Source organism: Tursiops truncatus, chromosome 1 (assembly GCF_011762595.2).
Source record: "Tursiops truncatus isolate mTurTru1 chromosome 1, mTurTru1.mat.Y, whole genome shotgun sequence".
Classification (NCBI taxonomy): domain Eukaryota; kingdom Metazoa; phylum Chordata; class Mammalia; order Artiodactyla; family Delphinidae; genus Tursiops; species Tursiops truncatus.
In genome coordinates, this window is record NC_047034.1 from 174,504,445 (window position 1) to 174,511,869 (window position 7,425).

Genomic DNA, 7,425 nt, shown 5'->3' on the forward strand with positions numbered 1-7,425 from the left:
GATAGGTGGTCATGTGACTTGGTTCTGGCCAATGGGGTGTGGGCAGCAATGATTAAAAGATACACAGACACACACACTCCTACGCCTGGCTCCTAAAACCATCTCGGGACCCTCTCCTCTCTCTTCCTTGTTGTAGTGACCCTGGTACAGCCCCTCACTCTCACCTAAAGCCTAGAAGCTGTACTGAGGAGAGAATAAAATCCTGATAATTTTCAAAAATCTGGAGACCCCACCTAAAGACAGTGGGTAGACATCCACGGAAAACAAAAGAAAAAAACACTGTGAGTAGCTGCCTGCATGTAATATCAAAGGCCTGGGCAGAGGCAGAAAAGACTGCGTGGGGCTTCCCTGGTGGCGCAGTGGTTGAGAGTCCGCCTGCCGATTCAGGGGACACGGGTTCGTGCCCTGGTCCGGGAAGATCCCACATGCCGCGGAGCGGCTGGGCCCGTGAGCCATGGCTGTTGAGCCTGCGCGTCCGGAGCCTCTGCTCCGCAACGGGAGAGGCCACAATAGTGAGAGGCCCGCGTACCGCAAAAAAAAAAAAAAAGACTGCGTGGACTTGCCAATTCCCTAGTTGAGGGAATGAGCAGAAGCTCCAGGAGTGGGGGGCACCCCTTTCCAGGCAGCAGGAGCTTGGTAAAGACCATCTGACAGAAGAGAAGGCAGAGCCCCACCACCATGACAACACCCATCTCTGGCTATTCTCTGACCCCCACCCAGGCCGCCCTCAGGCTCCTAAAGCGAGTTTCAAAGGTAACAGTCAGGATTCCTCAAGAAATTAAACATAGAAGTCCCACATGATCCAGCAATTCCACTGCTGAGTGGGTGAAGAATTGAGAGCAGGGACTTGAACAGCTATTTGTACAGCTATGTTCATAGCAACAATATTCACAATAGCTAAAAGGTGTAAGCAACCCAAGTGTCCATGGACATCAACGGATAAACAAAATGTGGTAGATCATCCAATGAACTACCATTCAGCCTTAAGAAGGAAGGAAATTCTGACACATGCGACAACACAGACGCACCTTGAAGATATTACGCTAAGTGAAACAAGTCACAAAAGGAGAAATATTGTATGATTTCACTTCTATGAACATCCTAGAGTAGTCAAATTCATAGAGACAGAGAAGAGAATGGTAGTTGCCAAAGGCTTGGGGTGAGGGTGCGGGGAGCGATGAGGAGCTAGTGTTTGATGGGGAGAGAGTTTCCATTGGGGAAGATGAAAAAGTTCTGGAGCTGGATGATGGTGATGGTGACCCAATAATATGAATGTACTTCATGCCGCTGAACAGTACATTTTTAAATGGTTAAAATAATAAATTTTATGTTACGTATATTTTACCACAATTTTTTTTTTTAAGTAATTCTTGGGAATTCCCTGGTGGTCCAGGGATTAGGACTCAGTGCTTTCACTGCCGTGGCCCAGGTTCAATCCCTCGTTGAGGAACTAAGACCTCGCAAGCCCCGCCGCACAGCCAAAAAAAAAGTAACCCTGAGAATCCCCAGTTGATGCTCTGAGCTGGGAAGACGAACTCAAGGCCAGTGAGATGGGGCAAGTGTGAAGGAGAAATCCCTCACACTGTATCAGGGACAGAGTTGCTGCCCCGGCTAAGCTCAAGCAAGAAGGAAAAGTATAAGAAGGCGACAGTGCAAACATGCTATAGCAGGAAAGATGGAAGGGAGGGAGGAGGGAAGACAAGAACAAGAGAAAGATCTAGAACAGATAGGAATATAGTTTGCAAGGACAAAGAACCCAGTCTGCAACTAACAAGCAATCCCAGGAGTGCTTCACACTATAAATGAACTTAATAAGAATAGCAATTCAATAAAGGAAGAGCTCAAAAAAAAGATGGTGTTTTAAAAGGATGAGATAAGAAGGGAGACTGCAGAGGAAAAGAAAACAAATTGAGATGCACAACACCATAATTAGAAATTCAGTAAGTGAACTACCAGTGTCCTGGGGGCTCTGTCTTGCCCTGGGCAGCAAGAAACAAAAAAGATTAGACAGAAAATTGAGTTAACGGCATGAAGAAAAGATTGAGAAAATACCGGTGAATGCAAGGTAAAAAGACAGATATTAATGCAATTAATGAAGATGATAGACAAGGAGGAAAGGCAAAGACAATCAAACATAAGAATAATTGGTATCCATCAAGTTGACACTGAGATATATCTGTTTAGCAGAGATAAAATCCATGTCAGTTCCCCTGAAATGAAGGAAGAACTAAATCTGCAGATAGAAAAGACATACCAGACACCAGGAAGATTTGTTTCCAAACAATTAATATCAAGGCATATTCTGGTTAAGTTTTTGATCCTTAAGACTAGAGAAAGAATGATTCTTGCAGTCACCTACAAAGAGGGGGAAAGAAGCTGACTGCAGACTCCTCCACAGCAATAACCATCACGAGAAGACAGTGCACCAATGCCTACCAAGTTCTAGAGAAAATGTGTCCCAGGCATAATATTATACCCGCCCAAGTTGTCATTCCAGTTTAAAAGCAACAGATATTCTCAAACATGAAAAAAGTGAAGGAAGGTGCAAAGATGAGTCCTCCCTGAAAAGTCCACATGACAGTGAAACCTAACCAATCAAGTGACAAATCAAAATGAAAAAATCAGGAATGAGAAGCTGTGATAAATGGACGCATAGGGCACAATGAATGAATTTAAATAGCAAAATAAAACTAACATGCCAAGGGACTTAGGGCTACAGAAGAGATGATAAACATCATAGACTATGACGAAGCAAAAATAATGTAAGCAATAAAAGTCAGGAAGAGGATGGGGAGGCCAGCGAGCGAGCCATTCTTTTTTTTTTTTTTTTTTTTTTTGCGGTACGCGGGCGTCTCACGGTTGTGGCCTCTCCGGTTGCGGAGCACAGGCTCCGGACGCGCAGGCTCAGCGGCCATGGCTCACGGGCTCAGCCGCTCCACGGCATGTGGGATCTTCCCGGACCGGAGCACGAACCCGTGCCCCTGCATCGGCAGGCGGACTCTCAACCACTGCGCCACCAGGGAAGCCCGAGCCGTTCATTTTTCATTACAGGGAGTCAAGCAACTCTCTGCTACCCCAAAATTGAAGCAAGTAGAATATGACTGTACCAGAAGAGACAGTCATTCCTTAAATCATTCCTAGCCGCTTATTGATTTTCATCACCTCTTTTGTTAATTTCAGAGGGTTTTTTTTTAGGAACTACTGTCTCTTGTGATAGTTTAGCTTCTTCACTTTGACTCCTTCTTCCTCTGATATATTTGAATAAAGTTAACTATAATCATTTTCACGCCATAAATAGTACGATCCCATCCTCTTAAAGATTCCTTCTTTCTATGTGTGTATAGTCTGTCTGGCTACTAACCTACCCATTCTTCTCTCTATAGAGAGGGACAGAGAGGTGTCAGTCACCCACTGGTGGGGGAGGGGCAGAGTTGACTTTCTTCCTTACACTTGTGTATTGCTTGAATTTTTATGATGGACGCATATAACTTTTGTTTAATAAAATGTGGTCGTTCATTTAAAAATTTTTAAAGACACACCAGAGAAATGCTAACATAAACAAGAATGGCAATATTAATATCAAACAAAAATGGAATTAAGGCAAACACATTATAAGAAACAAAGAGGTGTCTTTCATGTTGATAAAACGTCCAGCCCACCAAGATACCAATGATACTCATCAACATTGTACCTAATAACATAGCTTTGACATGGATAAAGCAAAACTAGAACACAATGAAAATCTGATGAAAAACAAGCATATTGGGAGATAGATTTTAACATGCCTATCTCAGAAACCAACCTCTGTGAAGGCGACAAAATAAATAAGGATGCATATTATTAAAATAACATAATCAACAAGCTTGATCAGATACGTATACATGGAATTTTGTACACAACAAGCAGACTATGCATTTCCCCCCCAAACACACTAAACATACTAAAAAGCATGAAAATGTATTAGGCCACAAGAAATCTCAACAAATTTCCCCACCTCACCCCCCAAAAAACCCAACAAACGCGAGACAGCACACAAACCATATTCACTACCCACAATAAGAAATTAACGAAGAAAGCACGCATTGAAGAAGTTCTCCTGGAGGCACTGTGGTCTTAGGGAAAGAACACAGCCCTTCGTGTCAAACCAGCAGCTAAAACTCTAGTGCTGCAAATTACCACAACATTGTAATTTTGGAAAGGCCCTTAACTTCCCTAAACCTGTTTCCTCACTGTAAAGCTGGGATAAGAAAAGAATCTTCCCCTAGGGGTTTAGCAAAGATTAAACTTAATACGTGGGACTTCCCTGGGGGCGCAGTGGTTAAGAATCTGCCTGCCAATGCAGGGAACACGGGTGAGATCTCTGGTCCGGGAAGACCCCACATGCCACGGAGCAACGAAGCCCGTGCACCACAACTACTGAGCCTGCGCTCTAGAGCCCACGAGCCACAACTACTGAGACCGCATGCCGCAACTACTGAGCCTGCACGCCTAGAGCCTGTGCTCCGCAACGAGAGGCCGCCACAGTGAGAAGTCCACGCACCGCAACCAAGAGTAGCCCCCGCTCGCCGCAACTAGAGAAAGCCCGTGCGCAGCAGCGAAGACCCAACACAGCCGAAAATTTTTAATTAATTCATTATTTTTTAAAAAGTAAACTTAATACATAAGTATGAGTCCCTCCCTTGAGGAAACATGATAACTAAGTCTCTCTAAAAAGTATGGATGCAGGAAATTCCCTGGCGGTCCAGTGGTTAGGACTCAGCACTTTCACTGCCGAGGGCCTGGGTTCAATCCCTGGTCAGGAAACTGGGATCCCACAAGCCGCATGGCGTGGCCAAAAACGAAAAAAAAAAAAAGTATGGATGCAAAAGATCATGGTTGATATCAATTCACAAATCCAGAGGGGGTAAACTGAGGCACCAGGGGGCTGATTCAGAGTACAGGCACCAAATCTTTTTTTTTTTTTTTTTTTTTTTTGCGGTACGCAGGCCTCTCACTGTTATGGCCTCTCCCGTTGCGGAGCACAGGCTCCAGACGCGCAGGCTCAGCGGCCATGGCTCACGGGCCCAGCCGCTCCGCGGCATGCGGGATCCTCCCGGACCGGGACACGAACCTGCGTCCCCTGCATCGGCAGGCGGTCTCTCAACCACTGCGCCAGCAGGGAAGCCCCAAGGCACCAAATCTTGATCCGCCCCACCTTTCAGATTCTCCGCCTCCGCTGCCTTCCCACCCCCTCGAGGCTCCCCATCCTCCCGGGAAGGAGCCCCCGGAAGAGAGACACAGCCCTTACCTCCAGAACAGCTCACACAGGCTGTGCAGCGGCCATTTCTGTCCAAGTAGTAGTCGGGATCACACTGCTTCCTGCAGTCATCGGGCCCCTCAGGGCACAGCTCCTTCAGGGAACGCCCTGGGGAAGAGAAGCAGAGAAACTCCAGGTCAGGCCACCTTGGAGGGTCATTGCTGCTGGGGTGTGGGCAGGGCCTGCCTCAGAAAGAGGTGACTCAGAGGTGACAGAGGTGGAGAGAAATGAGCTCCTGGGGAACGTCGTTCAAACCTGAGTTGTGGCACCATGGACTACTCTGTTATTGACTCAATTATTTCCCTTTTGTCTTGTTTAGGCCTGAGTTAGGCTGCTGTTCGTTACAACCAAAGGAATCTAGACCAGCCGATCTCAACATTTCTCGTGTCCCCTAGTCATTCTGGGAGAGCCTGTGGACCCTGCTCAGAATCACGTTTTCAAGTGCACAAAATAAAACACTTAGGATGACGAAGGAACCAGCTATGTTGGCATACGGTTATCAAAGCGTTAAACAAAATAATTTAAGATGTAATGCATGTGATTCTTTGTAAACTCATTAAATAAGATCTAATAACTACCATAGTTTCAAAGTAGTGATGAAAATAAACAAGGTCTTACGATATCTGCAGCAGTTGTAACATAATATGAGAACACCTGGTTTCTACTGATGGAAAAGCTGTAGGCTCTGCTAGTACTGCTGTGCTTTGTTGCCTTAGTTCATAATGGAAGGAATTCATAAAGGGAATTTTTGTTAGAGGCGAATGAAAATAAGTGAACTCAATCAGGTTCATGGCTTCCCTGAAATCTACTCATGGACCCTTGGGAGTCCATGGACCACAGGTAAGAGTCCCTGCTCTAGAAGAACATGCAAGAACCTCTCAAAAGTACTAGCTTGATGGTACACACCCTCTAGCTCAGGAAACTTCAGTAGCTCCCCAGTGGGCTTTCAGAGAGGTAAATCTGACCCACCACTCCTTGCTGAAAACTTTCAAAGACTTCTCATGGCTCCCAGGAGAGAGGTCTAGGTCCTTACCATGGTCAATGCCCACTCATATACCCCTGGCTCTATTCTCTAGCCACACTGGAGTCTCCCTGTTCCCCAAGGTGGCCATGTTCCCTTCTGCCCCAGGGCCTTTGCACAAGCTGGTCCTCTGCCAGGACTGCTTTTTCCTTCTTTCCCCTAGTAAACTCCCACTCAGCCTTCACATCATAGTCAAGCCATCACTTCCTCAGCAACTTGGACAGGACCCCTGTTATAAATCGTCAGAGACCCACATACCTTGCTCTCTTACACCTAACTCTGTTGTAATTCCATATTTATTTAGAGGATAAACTTAGTGTCTGGATTTCCCACATGAGTGTCAGCTCCTCAAGGATGGATCTTTCTGTGTCTGCTCACCAATGAGTCCCCCGTCACAGGGGCTGGCACGTATTCGATCAATACATGTTCTGACAACCTAAGCAATACAGACTCCTCAGCCTGGCACACCCAGGCCTCACTCTTGTCTGCGGACTCCTGGTCTGGCGTCATTGTACCTCATTTGCTTCATGTACTCTGTACCCCAGCCAGCCTGGGCCTCTCCCATCTTTTCTCTAGCACTCCTCAGATGTCCTGGAATGTTGTTATGGGTTGAATTATGCCCCCCCCCCAAAAAAGTGAAGTCCTAACCCTCCAGTATCTCAGAATGTGATCTTATCTGAAGACAGGGCCCCTACAGAGGTCATCAAGTTAACATGAAGTCGTTAGGGTGGGCCCTCATTCCGTATGACTGGTGTCCTTAGAAAAAGGGGGAAATTTTAGATACAGAGACAGATATGCACACAGGAAGATGCCCACATGAAGAGTGGAGGTAGGCTGCCACAGGCCAAGGAACCACCGGAAGCTGGGAGAGAGGTCACAGCCTTGCCTGGAGCCTTCAGAGGAAGCACAGCCCTGCCAACACATTGGTCCTGGACTTCTAGCCTCCAGAACTGTGAGAAAATGAATTGCTGGTGTTGAAGCCGCTCAGTTTGTGGTACTTTGTGAATGGCAGCCCAGGAAACTGATATGAGAGATACCCCCTCCATCTGCATTGCCACCCCAGGGAACCCTTCGTATCTAGCCAGGTCTGGCTGAAACCACCCCCCCA